The following is a 15,090-nucleotide window of genomic DNA, read 5'->3' on the forward strand; positions in this document are numbered from 1 at the left end:
GAATGTCGTTGAGTGAATTAGAGGAAAACGCTGTACATTACCTTTGATTTATTGGTAATTTTCTTTTTCTTATGAATCTGAAATCCTCTGAAAAAGAGCTTCGAATAGGTTTCAGTTGAAACAAATTAAGACCAACATGGTTGCTGTTCAATTCAAGTATTTTATGAATGGTTGAGAAAGTGAGGTTGTAAGTCTCAAAGCTTCCAATATTTATTTTTTTATCATACTTATAAAAGTGCTTTATTGAAAAAACAATATTTTACAAAAAGCATTACTTATAATATTGCATACACTATACTGCTTGGTCCAAGACCTTCAGCCTTCCAATACAGGAGAACTCCAGTAGGAATTTTAAATGTACTGGGAGTTGGAATATGGATAAGAATCAATAGTTCAGTTTTCATATAAGTAGTAACAATCAGAGAAACAGATTTCATTTCTTCTATTTCGATTATATTTTCGGCATTTGGAGACAGCCTTCGTCCAACATCTTCTGACAGACATACTGCATGTAGGATATAAATGCCAGAGAATTAGGAGGCACATCTCCCTCGGCTAATTGTTCGAGAGCTGTTTTTAAAGCTGTTCCTATGAAAGTTTTGTTTTCTTTTTGTGATCTGCTTAAATGAATTTAGGTCCATAAAACTCTATAATGTGAGCCTTTTTCTAATATAATAATAATCCAATAGACACCTTTTTTGTGACCTGGGCCATTGCCTCGAGAGTTTTTCTAGAATTCTACAGTTTACTACAGCTCGGGTACACATTCTCAAACTTCTCAATAGGTTTACAACCAATTAGCAATATCACAGGAATTTTCAAACTCCTTTTTAGTATCTACTGTACTAGCAATGAGCTCCACAATTAGAGCCTTAATAGCCTTCCTCTCGAACATTCCTCTGAAGTAGTCAGACATAGATATCTGTTTCTCCTATCACCTAATAACAATAACTTTGAACGATCCCGTGCTAAGCTTAGCTTCATTATAGTATGCTATTGCTCTAAACTCTGGAACATAACAGTACAGTCAACTGAACTGGCTTAATATAACTAAACTCAATAGAACAGTTGAACTCTCTTGAGTTCTACATCAGTAATAGAGTCTATGAATACTCATTCCTTACCTATCCCTCACACTCTTTCTTCTTGTTCTACATCATTGTTATTCAGCTTCTTTTCTTTCGCTATTTATCTTTCTCCAGCAATTAATCCTACCTCTCTCCTTCTCTTTCTTGTATCTCTTCTCATAAAATTTTTCTTAACGCCTTTTCGCGTCATCTCCTCCCTTTCCATCTTTTTTCTGCTCATTCCCGTCTATTATCTTCCGCATTTTTCTTTCTCCTTCTTGTCGTTTTCCATCGCCTTCTACTGCTAAATTTCTCTCTCCTTCTTCTTCGTCATCTATTTTCCCCTCATACCTTCTCCTTTCCCATCCTCTCATTCTTCTTCTCTCTATTAATATGATTATCTCATTATAATCTAATCTTTCTGCTCCTCTTCATCGTCATCCTGTGCTATCACATTCTTTTCCACCCACTTTATCTTAGATATCCTTTTGTCATCATCTGCTTGTGCATAGTTCTTACTCTCTAATTTTCTTAAAAAAAGTTGTGATGATTAAAAAGTTCTAAATTGTTACACTTTCAAGACAAATACTGTATCCATCACCATAATTTCACTTTCGATTCCATACGAATTCAACATGATACGTATGAACTTGTGAATTTCCCCTCATAATTTGCTGGGTAGTTTTGTACTGGATTGCTGTATGCAGTGATATTCACGGTAATCCACAAGCATGATACTGTTAATTGAAATGGAGTGTTGTATGCGTTGCCCAGTTTCGGGTCGGGCGAGATTCGTTAGTGAACACTCCATGCTCTGCTCTGCTCTGCTCCATCCAGGTCAAACTTGGAGCAAACTTCAACACTCGACTGTGTCCCACAAACTGCAGTCTGCTGATGTATTCTACCTTCACACACAAATCTAACTGTTCAACATTTGAACTAATCAAGAGACTAGCAAATATGACCACTTGAACAATTCTAACTAATCAAGAGCCTGGCTGTGTGTAGAATGTGGTATAAGTTATATACAGCTGTGATAAGTTCTAAATAGTGTGTTTGTCTTCTCGGTCTCAAAATTTTATAGTTTTCTCAAAGTTTGAAATTTTCTAATTAATTTTGATTGATTTAATTTAATTTAAAATGATTTTTGTGTGTTTTGAATTGTGAATTGAGCGTGTAATTAATGAATGTTAAGTGATACATAACCTAGCTACATTTGGACTGTTGTATAAATTAGAATTGGAACCGTTTTGGGCTTATAAGCCTGTGGTACTTTTCTATAAGCTGTGTAATTTTGAATGATTAAATAAATGAATAAATAAATGTGGAATAAGTTGCGTGATAATCTACTCGTGAATGAGTTGAAGATTCTTCGGAATAATTCTTTTCGAATTTTAAATATACTTACGCTATTTGCTATGAATTGTTCAAAAACATTATATGATCGTCATATTTTATCTTTACACTACTCTAAAGTTGCGGGAGGTCGAGATGTCTTCCTAAATGAAGTAAAGTTCAGTCTGGCTCTCAAAATGTTTGATTTGGGAAGGCTACACTGAAGGGTTGTTCATAGATATCTGAGATTCTTCTATTTCAATTCCATTATATTGTAATCTTATTCTTACTCTGCCTTTGCATGTTGTATTTATTTTATTTTATTTATTATTTCTCCAAGAAAGCACTGACCGAGAGGGACTAAGGATACTCCTTTTACTATTTCTCTCCCAAATTTAGATAACATTTTGAAAGTTCAAAATAGGGTATTCTCTATACATAATAGTCTTTAATTTTAATCTTCTATCTTTTCTCTATCCTTCCTTTTTGCTAATCCACCTACAAATTTTTGTCTTGTTCGTCTTCGATTTCTTACCCTATCAACAATATCCATCCACTTTTGTTATTTTTTTCAACTCATTTGTAATGAATATGATTAACGCATAGAAATATAATGGAAAATTGTATCATGTTTCGTATACATATTTCATTGTATTGTATTTTGTATGCTTCAACTAAAAATAATAATGATAACATTTGGGTGGAAATCATATTGTTTCTCATCTTGAAAACATCATGATAAATTTTTATTCTGTAAATTAATTTTTTATCCTGAATAGAGAATTTTTATTGCCTGAATCCTATTCATTGAATTTTAATTGAAATTGCATGATATATAAATGTAGATGTACTATGGTTTACATAGTACACTATCAATATATACAATGGTTATACATGACTTCTCATATCAGGTTTTTGTTATACAAAGTATGTTCACACCATACCATTGTTACACACATACTCGTTAACAGTACCTCTGCAGACCTTACCTTGGTATACACAGGTCCCTCACACCATACCATAGTTATACACACCGCATTCCAGACACCCCTGGAATCGTTAAAGGTGTACAAGGGTGGATTTCATCCCTTATTCCTTCTCGGACACTCTCTCCCTTCCCCTCGCCACTCGCCAACAACCCCCCTGGGACACAGGGGAAGCATGGCGGCCATCTTGTGTATTTCATCCCCTGTCCCTACCCGCAGCAGAGCATAGCACGTGTTCCCCCTAACTTCGCCTAACATCGCATCACGTAAACTTTTCTTCCCTATGTTTTTCCTTTTTGTTCTTCTCTTCTTCGTTTTCCGGTCCTATCATTTTCATTCCTTTGCATCCCTTCTCCTATGTTTTTCCTTTTTGTGTTCGTCTGTTTCTCCTCATTAACACCACTTTTGTTATCCTTGTAAATTTTCTTCTTATTTTTCATATATTTTTCCAAACTTTCGTTTACTTTATTTCATATACTGTACATCTTTTAAATTTTCTCTTCTCTTCCAACTGCGTTCAGTTCTCACAGATCTCACTGTGTTCTATTCTGTTCAATTTTGATCCCTTTCGTCTTAATTTCTCCGTTTTTCTGAATTATTTACAATGTTCTACCGATCAGATTTGTAATACTATGAGTACCACTAAAATATATAATTTCAAATACTGTACGTTATCTGTGAGTGAATTTATGATAAGGTATTGGAACTCAAAAGTAATGTATTTTCGTGTTTTATCCCAACTCAAACTAGAAAATAAAGTGTGCATAACCAAGGTCTAGTTTTTAATGCTTTCTTCAGATAAAAATAGAAATAAAAATAAAAATCTCAGAACCCTTTTTGAATTATTTAATCACAACATGTTTCGGACATTGATGCCATTTTAAGAAAAAGTTTTTTTTACCATCCTCAATATACAAATCGATAGAATCGATATACAAAATTTCAAGTTAATCAGTCAAGTAGTTGACGAATACATACAGATTGTTGTTTCTTCAGATAGTTTGTTTATTGACTCATTCCCCTGAATGTGTGTTGAGTTGATGCAATTGTTTATCCAACTATTGCGAGAGAAACACCCAAATCAGTGCTTCTTTGTACTTTGTAAGATAATCTTATAACTTTGAGGTGATAGAAATTTGAGTTTGAATTTTGAATTTGTGATGTAAAGCCAAGTCTTTTATATTTCAAACTAAAACAACTTATTATCGATTGTTTTTCCAAAAATCAAGCTATTCCATATTATTGCCAATATAGAAGATGAACATTTATTTTCAACTAAAATAGAAACATCTCTCTTAATCTTATTCCATGTCTGGAAGGAAGCAATTCGCATTCCAGAACAATGGACTCAAAATGAAGTCGCCGTCTGATATCATATAATGAAAATATCTAGTCTTAGCTCCTTTTCTCCTCTTTTGTTCACTCTACTCCCTCTCTCATCTCTCTAGTCTCTTCCTATTTTCTCTTCTACGGAATTTTGCGTTGACTCTCTCTCCAAATGCAACTGGAGCATTTCTGTCTGGCTGCCCATTTTGAAAACGACTCCCATTCAAGCGTGGCAAGCAAATGTTCAGCTACGCCAACACATTACCCATTGCTGTATGGGTGACCGTTGTGATCAAGAGCGGTGGTGGAAAAGGGTTCTGTTTAATTTAAATATAAATTGAATTTTGTTTGTCTGTGTGTGTGTGTTCCTCTATGCGAGTTTCAACACTTTGAAATACAAAACAGGAATCTCATCACACTCTTGTGAAACACTTTTCTCTCTTCTTCTTATCATCTTCTTCCCTTCCTCTTTGTCCTGAATTGTTTTCAATTCTATTTTAAATTCGTTTCTATGGCTTAATCAACCGTGTTGATAGATGTTGAACGATTCATTTTGTTTGTTTGCAATCATCTGCATTGTGCATATACGTTCTGTACTGTCCCTAGGAACTGATGTTTCAATTGGAATTGATGTAATCATCGACTTGATCTCCAATTAGACTAGATAATGAGATTTTTACGGGTTTCTGTGAAATGTTTGTAGTTGTTGGCATTCAGTACTCGAGAAGATGTACATTTCCCAAAATAACATGCTTTTCAAGTGTGATAGACATACAACTCCGGATTAGAGTAATCCAGGCACTTGCTTGTCAATAAATTATTGATTACTCACCAATTGCTCAAATTATTGATTAGCCTAGATTGAAGTGATGAGGATAATCAGCATAGATGTTTAAAAGTCAAATTACAAGCTTGTGAGTAACTATGAGATCAATCTGCACAGGATCAAGTTCTAGCCTCTAGACGTCTGGACTCTAGACTTTTCTAAACACGTGTGAATGTGGTGAAGATCTAGATATCCAGACTAATTCATTATTTTAATTTCTAATTTTGTACTTGAATATTATCAACTTGATAATTATTAGTAAGCTTATGAGGTGGAGACATTAAAATATTATTGCTGGATATAGAAATCTTGAATAACTGAAATTTAATAACCAAACCTTATCTTAATCAAACAGTATATTTAATCAACACTATAAAAACAAATCATTGGTTACTAATTAAAGTTGTTAGCACGTTTAAAACTTGACACAACTTACCTGTACAAGTCTAAAGTGAGAAAATTGAACAACTAACAATAATTTATTACCATTCATATATAACATTCAATAGTACAAAAAATTAATGATCATTTACTTATAATAAAAAACCAAACCATCAATTACACCTTTCAACATGCAGAATTAACATAATAACTGTGACCGTGTTTGTGAATTATAATTGATGTAACAATTTATGTAGTTGACTTACAGAAGCAGTTGACCTTTCAAGAAAAATGTGTGCTGAATTATTTATCAGGGGCATTTATTTTTTCAAGAAGAGATGTGAATCGAAAATCTGCTAACAACCTATAATCAAGATAATAAGCACACTGGCGCGGAAATGTGACAAAATATCACTGTCGACACACTCGAGTATTTTTGTGATGTAACTTGATTTGTATCTACTGTTCGGTGTAGCATGCAACTCTTGTGCCTTATGGCATGCATCAGAGTGAAACACAGTTTTAATCACAAACTTCCAAATGAATTCGCACAATATATCAGTGGCTTCTATTTCAGAGCATGGAAACATCAGTTGATGAGTTGAGACTTGGAGAGTTGTCACTACGAGTGACAAAACAAATTCAAGTTTTACATCACTGCTTTACATGCATCTATGGAATTCGCTCAATAATCAATATTCCACCAACACATGAGGAATCCAATGAGCTCTTGTCAAAACTCTTGTTTCTAAGATGTCTCAAAATTAGTGTCCTCTATTTGCGGCCCGATAAGGCATGCATCGATATCTTGCCTCACATGTTTTCTCCGTATGTTGAACAGCAACTTCTCACAACAGGTTTGCCAACCTCGAAGGTCGAAAAACGAGAGTTATTTGTGCTCCAATGTAGCCAATGCTCATTACTTATGACAAATGGTTCGGTGAAAGCGTGGTCTTACAATTTATGACACAAAAACTTTATGACATGCTGGACAGCATGTTGTCTGAGCGTGGATAATTGTGCTCAAGGACTTTTTAGAGATCGATTATTAATATTTTTTCTGTCATAGATTCAAGATTGATAATAATTGTATGGGTCAGTTAGTCAGTGAGCTACGGTTTCCTGACGACGGAAAACTGAGTTGAAACTTACTCACATGCATGAAGAATTGATCATTTTGCAATGCTCTAATCATGATAGTGAAGATCAATGTAGGTCATTAGACAGAATGTCCAAAGTATTTTAGTACGAAGAATGCTATCAATACCTTAGAATTATATACATCGTCTCTACATTTCTCAGGTTGCATTAAAATCTGTATAAATGTAGGAATACTACAAGTAAAGTATCTCTGAGATAAATGGTTGTTACAAAACCAACCTCAAGCAGTGCTTAATTTGTAAATTTTGAGGTGCCGGATCTCTGGCTGGCCCGACTACAGGGGGATTGGATTACCCTCCAGGGGAAGGGGGTCCGGGGGACGACCCCCGGGAAAATTCTGTAAATTTAGCCTTAAAACCCAGTTTCAAACGTGAGACAAGTACGGATTTGATCAAATTAAATGGTGAAGGATAATACTTCTAATTGCCAGACATATTTACTCATTCACATGCGTGTGGACGCGAGTTTTTATATTTTTAGCTACAACTATGTTACGTTCCGGTCGCCCTGGGAGGTACCGGAACGCCGTTCCGGTGCGTTCCAGCACAAATTAAGCTCTGCCTCAAGCTCAATTTGAATAACAGCTACCTTATGCTAAAAATTTATATTTTACATAAGTATGTCAGATAAGTGTGATTCTGACAACATCAATGGCAATATCGTTAATGCTTGGTTTCACAAATATTTCCTGTGGTTGATGCTTTATTGTAGCACTATCACGCATAGAAATGAAAGCTATCTTCCCTATAAAAACGTATAAGTTGAATCAAAAGAATTTTCGTTTTATTGAAAGATTCATTTTCGTTAATATTGTAATCTGGGACATATGTGGGCTTCAACCTCAACAGAAACTCGTAGAATGTGAGATATAAATAATTTGGTAAATCAAAATTCAGTTTCCGTTCATTTCTCATTGATGAGGAAAGCGTACAGTTTCTGAAGGCTGGAAATTGATCCAGTTCTATGAACGTATCTAGCGTTCAGTTCCAGTGCTGTTTGCCAATTATTACGACAGACCCGATAGTGGCGCTAGATAAGTGCTGTTGTTATCTATAAATGTTATCCAGCTGGAACTGGAATGCCACTGTGCTATTCTGCTACTGGAAGCTGGAGTCTACATAATACTCCAGTAGATATAGAATTCACAAATACTGTAGATATAAATACTGGTGTATGTGGAGCAACTGGACTGGATAAAGGTTGTTGATTAAATTACCGACAATTAAAAGATAAAATCGGAAATGTTGCTTCACTTTTGACTTCTTGTCATCATACTGAAATTTGGAACGGCATTGGTTGATGACACCAATTCGTAACCAATGAGCTGATAGCTTGACTGGGGCTACCGTGAAACATGAAAGAGTCATAGCATAGTGTTGGACGAATATAATTTGGTACAGGGAACTGGGTCAGTGTCGAATTGAATTATCAAAGGTATAGAATTCGAGCACCAATATGATAGGCAATCGAAATTAATTCATTCATGATCTCGTAAACATTATGATGTACATTCTCTCTTTGAAAGAGTAATTTTCAAATTATCACTTGATTGGTTCATGATCATTAGTTCTATACCATGAATTCGTTCAAAACCAATGTAAATACTGTACTGCATAATATCCTCGTAGTAATATCTAAATTCAAATTGAATGAATCATAAATCATTGAATAACCCTGTATACTACGAAAAATATAATATTATTGAAGAGAAACATTATAACATTTTAGAAGTTTTTTGTTGATCTATCGGTGATACTAATGAATTTATAACATACCTTCAATTGTCCTGAAACTATTGTCGATATTAAAAGTTCACTTCTAATTTTTGTGTAGTCAAATTCATTGATAATATTTTCTACTGGACTTGAGAAGCACAATATAATATGGGGGGTCTTTCCATTAATGAAACTCATATTGGACAAAATTTCGTTTGAACATTCAATAAAGAACTATTGATCCTCATTTTGCAATAGTTCAGTATAAATGCTAATTAGTGCACTGGGGGCTAAAAATGATTAACAAATCGTTTTCGAAATTATTCAGAACTTCTAATTAGAATGTATGGAGGCCAACGTTTGTAGCACGATATCGTGGGAAGTGCCAACTTCCCCAACTGACCGGCGCGGTGCATTTCAAATTTGTTTGCACGCATGTAATTCGATATCGCCTTTTATTATTCTAATTAATTCAGACATCATGGGAGCGATGAAGCAATAATAATGCGAGGAAAGTGAAAGGTGATATGAGAATTATTGGTTTTGTTTTAGATTCGGTTTGCTGATTTTTGTTACTCATTGCTGGAAAATTAGGTCTATCTAATGCAGGGTCCATATTATGGATCTTTTATTCTGGAACAAAGTCTTACAAAGTAATAGGAGAGTAATACTACTACTAATAATAATGTAGCATAATGAAATTAATTAATAATGAATTATATTGTTGTAATTCATTCCATTCTATTTTTGTATGTAAGTTCAGGATGACTAAACATTTTAACACTTTTGAGATTTTTTAGAGCTGAGCCAACAATTAGTTAGTTTATATCATGATAATTTTTACTGTTAGGTAAATTCTTGTAAAAATAAGGTTCACTGATATATGTATATTTGTATTTGAATTTACATGTTTTGTATATGGTATCTTTTCAAGCAGCCTCTTTGAGGTTCGCTTAAGATAGCTTATTTATTCAATAGACGTTTTTTTTCTATTCTATTCTATTCTAATAATAATAACAATACTAATATTCAATCTGGTTGCTTCACATTGTTTTATATAAATCTTACTTTACAAATTACAGCTGTCATATTGGGTAACTGCTTGAAATATAAATATTGTGATTTTCGGAATGATGCAATTTCAAATGGAAAATTGAATCCGATTTCAAAATTTTTGAATTTTAATTGGAAAACAAGTTTTTTTAGTTTACTACAGTATTCATTTTCGTTAACTTTTTTATCCAGTCTAAAAAAAGTAGGAATAATAGGATCTAAAATTAACTTTCCTAACATCTGATCATCCTTTTTCTCTTCTGTCGCTTTCTATCTCATAATCTTTCCATTCTTTATTTTTCCTTGATTTCTCTCTTTTTCCAGATCTTCATCTTAGTAGTCTTCTACTTCAAGTACAATGGCTTGAAAAGCAAACATTTTGAGATCTAAAGAATGTTGAAGGATTGGGGGACTGTGGGAGGAGACATTAGTGAATAGGTTGAAACAGTAGTTTGGGGGGGGGGGACGAATTTGGGTTGGGGAAGCACACACGTTGACAATTTCATCTCATTTGTTGTCATAGCAACTATGCCCTATTATCACGCGCTACTTCCCCTCACCCCACCTCCTCACACAATTCGCACCAACCCCAACAATAATCTGCTTACGTTTTATTCTTTTCTTTCCGTCTTCTGCCACTTACAGAACTTTGTCTCCCTGTATCTTTTCTCTCTCTCTATTGTTTATTCTACCTTTAACCCTATGTAACTCCTCTACCATTTTTACATTTTATCTTTTTCCTACCTGTTCTGACAGATAGGAACGCCAGTGGACGTAAGCGCGTGTTTCAAACACAGAGTTTGTGATAATTTGTTCAAAGTGATTCGTAGCAAATTTCAAATAGTATCAGAACAGAAACTTTCTCAAGTATGGCAATACTTGCCACTTTCAAAATATTCCTATGTTATATTTAAGGAACTAAGGCTTGTGTTCAAGAGAATCTGAGAAATATCAAATTATAATAAAAAATCGCTTTACAATTAATAGGCCTATCAAGAGTTGATAAATGCCGAAAAGCTAGCAAATCTACAAAAATGATGTTTTTCAATTGTGTTACAATACTTTTTGTTTTGTTCGGTTTGAGGAACAAGTGATATCTATGAAAAGTAAGGTGCTTCAGTTGTTGTTGTATGGAAGCAAACAGCAAGCAGCAAGCAAGAGAGCAAGCAAGCAACAGATAAGCAAGCTAGCAGCCAACAAGCAAACAAGCAGCAAGTAGGTAGCAAACAAGCAAGCAAGCAGCAAACGAGCAAACAAGAGAGCAAGCAAGCAGCAAACAAGCAAGGAAGCAAGCAGCAAACAAGCTAGCAGCAAGCAAGCAGCAGTAGCAGGCAATCAAGCAGCAATCAGCAAGCAAGCAACAGCAAGCCGAGCCAATTAATTGGCCGTGTAACGTGAGATGACGCTTCTGCTGACCATGACCATAATCGACATTGGCTTTTTTCGACTTTCAAAAACAAACTCAGAAAATAGGCTAGGCTTGTCGGGCGTTGACAAAGCGTAAACTCAAATCAGGCGCATAAATTAGCTTGATGGTGAAGGTGTCTTGAGTAGGGAAGAGTCCAGAGAGAAAGGAAGGATTCTTGGGAGAGATAGTGGATTGAGAGAAGAAGAGAAAGATGAAGAGTTATTGACAGGGAAGAGGCGAGGAAGAAAAGAGTAGTGTAGGAGGAGACAAAATGAGATGAGAAGAAAAAAGTGAGAGTGAAAATGGGGTAAAAGAAGAGATGTGGCGTGGAAGGCAGAAAGAGACGAGAGGAAGAAAGAAGTAGAGGAAGAGAAGAATATGAAATGGGAGAAGAAGAAGATGAGGAAGCATGTGTAACAGAAATGGGATCTGACACTTGAGTTGCTGACCTGTGATGAAGAGGAATGAAGGAGCCACAGAAAGGCAAAGAAGAATGAAAAGAAAGTGTAATGAAGGGAAAGAAAGCAACGGAGTGAAGGTGATAAAAGGAGAGGAGAAAAAAGTTAGAAAGTGGGAAGAAGTAGAAGGTGGAGGTGGCAGAAGAATAGAGATAATAAGATTCAGAAGGGGAAATAATTGGAGGTAGAAGGACGGTGAGAAAGAAAAGGAAAGAGGTAGGACGTGAAGAATTAGCAGGTTAGAAAATGAGCATGGAGCAAAAGGAAAAATAGAAAAGGTATATTTATTTTTTCATTTATACATTGATAGGTAAAAATCATTCTCAACTATGAATGATATCCAACTATATTCAGATAAAGAGAGGAAAGAAGAAAAAGAATACAAAGGAAACATGACGACGGAAAGATGGACCGGGAAGGAAATATAGAAAGAGGGTTGGAAGAAAAGAGAGAGGAGATTACCAAGAAGTAGAGGATTCGTAAATGACTTGGGAAAGAAGAAGGAATAGGAGAAGAATTAGCAGAGCACAGAGAAGAAAATGTCTGCATTCTAGGGGAGTTGTATAACTTGGAAGTGGTGTTATGTGCTTTCCAGCTGTACAAGTTGCGCACGGTAGGGGGTTCCTTCCTGGTTCGCTTCATATTCGAAGAGCTTCCTTCCTGTAGCAGAGAGCTTCACAACTCACCACTGATAAAAAATGATAGCACCGATTATGTACTGTACTAGTAGTATTAGAAGTCTTCTTATAAATAAGGTTATTAGCATATATGCAACAGCTCCTACTTCCCTCTAATAAATATTCATTCACTATTAACTTCCCACTCCACCTGACACAACTAAATTACTACTTTCCAGTACTAGTACTGGTCTAGTCATAGTGAATGTAGGCTGTAAGGAATTAGAAACTACTATGCACAGTTCCACTATTGACCTGACCCCTCACATGTTTCTCCAGTCGAAGAATTCTTACCAGGGTTCATATAATATACTAGAAAATTTCATTCATCATCGCTGTGATGACAGTATCCTTTTTGGAAATCCACAATTTTGGATGCTAGATTCTTGTATTCGTGTCATCAATAATATGATGTAAGTAATGTTGTGATGCATAATAATAAATAAATGAGTTACCATTAGTTCCCCGTCTTTCACATGGCGGGAAAACAAAATATGAATCAGTGGCGTAATAGAAGATATTTTGTGGGAATCTATCGTATTGTGGCTGTCTCCCCAACAACTTGAACCTCATCTCCAATCAATAAATACTATAAGTAATGACATTCGATTAACATAGGATATACAACAGTGATAACCTGCAAAATGTATGTAGCAACAGACTTGATGTTCTTTTTAAATGGCGTGTCTTTGCGAACGTATCCATTCTTGTAGTCCCTGGCATAGACATCAATAGCATTCGTTGATCAACTCCTCTTGGACCAAACGTTAGAAAATTACAGTCTTCCATCGCTATGTCTGGTCGTGGGTTCAGATCCCGCCAAAGTTTTGGCTGTTTGATTGTCTCATCTCATTACCCACGCACAAGCAAAAATATCCTTTGGCGACATAGAAGAAAAAATGTTTAAATTACTCATCACAATAGAAACATAGAAAATATAATACACTTGTATACTTCTTCATATTATGTATTTACGATCTATTGGTATAGCAGTAGGGAAAATATTGTGTGCATCACAGGACCGAAGTCCTTTTCCTTTCTTGAGGAAATTGTCTCCAGATTCCAATTCTGTCAAATCGACAACTGTCTCCGTGAAAATGTTTCACTTTAGTTTCCCTAAATTAACTATTGCCATTATCTACATAAACCTGTAGGATACTAGCAAATGGATCTCCATTAAGAAAAGATATGAAACTCATTATGTCCTTCATATTAGCTCTATGGTAATTGCAGTATTGCGATAATATCAATAAGACGTCAATATATCAATAAGACATAAAATAATATCAAGCAAGACAGAGGCTTCCTGTAGGATACGAAGAAGATATTAGAGATATGAGAGAAAAAAAAGAAGCCGCAAGAGAAGAAAGATGGCAGAAGAAGGATGAGAACAGTAATGTCAATGTCAATGTCAATGATGATGACGTTAGCACAACTACCTCCACGATACGATTGCTGTGCGCCTAGAGTGCAAGTACTCCACTGTGCGGCAGTTGCTGAGATAAAAGAGATTCCAACCCTCTGAAAGTAGAAATAAGCTAAAAAAAGATAGGGGTGGTTTGAGGCCCCCAAGGTGGTCAAAGATGAAAGCGAATGCGGTGGTGTCCTCCCTCTCTCTCACCCCCATTCTTGGCTAGACGCTACTAAAACGACACGACAAGTGGTGATGATGATGATTATGATGAGAGGGTGAGTAAGAAGGAGAAAGGTTCAGTGAATGAAGGAAAATCTGATAAAATGGTCTAGAAGGAACGAAAATGGAAAGAATAGAAATAAGAGGTTGACAATAGACAAATAGGTTGGGAAAAATTGCGTGACGATTCAGTGATTGAAGGGAAATCTGATAAAATGGTCTAAAAGGAACGAAAATGAAAAGAATAGAAATAAGAGGTTGACAATAAACAAATAGGTTGGGAAAATTGGGAGGAGGAAAGAGGAAAATGATGGCAGAATTCTGAAATTGAGTGGTAATCAGGAGAGAAGTATGATACTGAAATATGGGATCAATAATTTAAGTTTTTTTTTTGGTGCTTCAAAATTATTTCTTTAAAATGGGAATATTTACTATGTTAGTGATAATAATGTGAAATATTTCACCTATGTTTGGTTTTGAAACATCTAAATCTAAAAATCTACATTGTGAAAATAATTAAGGTCTGAAAATTTTAGGAAGTGAACAACTGCAAGACTTGAGCTACTTTGGACTATGTGTAACCTTAAGTTATATATAAATTTGGGAGAGGAATAGCACAAGGTTACCTTATTTTTTCTCTCCCTATCATTTTGATGATGTACTTATTGTATGAATCAATGAAGAATGCCAATAGGTATGACGAAAAAAAGTAGAAGGAAGAGAGAGATGATGAAGAAGTCTCTAACAGGGCAGGATGGTGTAGACTGGTTATGATAAAGAAACATAAATAGATGTGGAAGAAAAGCAGAAAAAGATCAGTCATTTGAGGAACATCATAAGTCACATTTCTGTCAAATTTAGTTAGCAGTGAGATATAATTCTTTATGAATTATCACATCGATTTCCTCCAGAAATAACATGTCAGAGGTTTCTCTACCAGTTTATTGGACTCTCTGAGATCGCATTCCATATTGAAACAACACAGATCTTTTAACGGTTAAGTAACATTTTGACTACTGTAAATGTTTTCCTCAAATGACAGATTTTTTAAAATGGACGGGAGA

General features: G+C 35.1%; 1 protein-coding gene across 4 annotated transcripts in view; it reads left to right on the forward strand.

Annotated features, from left to right (window-relative positions):
* The window catches only part of LOC111055656 (ephrin type-B receptor 1-B), a 318,970-nt gene that overhangs the window by 228,484 nt on the left and 75,396 nt on the right, over positions 1-15,090 (forward strand). The gene's annotated exons all lie outside the window — the stretch shown is intronic.

The sequence above is a fragment of the Nilaparvata lugens genome, chromosome 1 (assembly GCF_014356525.2).
Source record: "Nilaparvata lugens isolate BPH chromosome 1, ASM1435652v1, whole genome shotgun sequence".
Classification (NCBI taxonomy): Eukaryota; Metazoa; Arthropoda; class Insecta; order Hemiptera; family Delphacidae; genus Nilaparvata; species Nilaparvata lugens.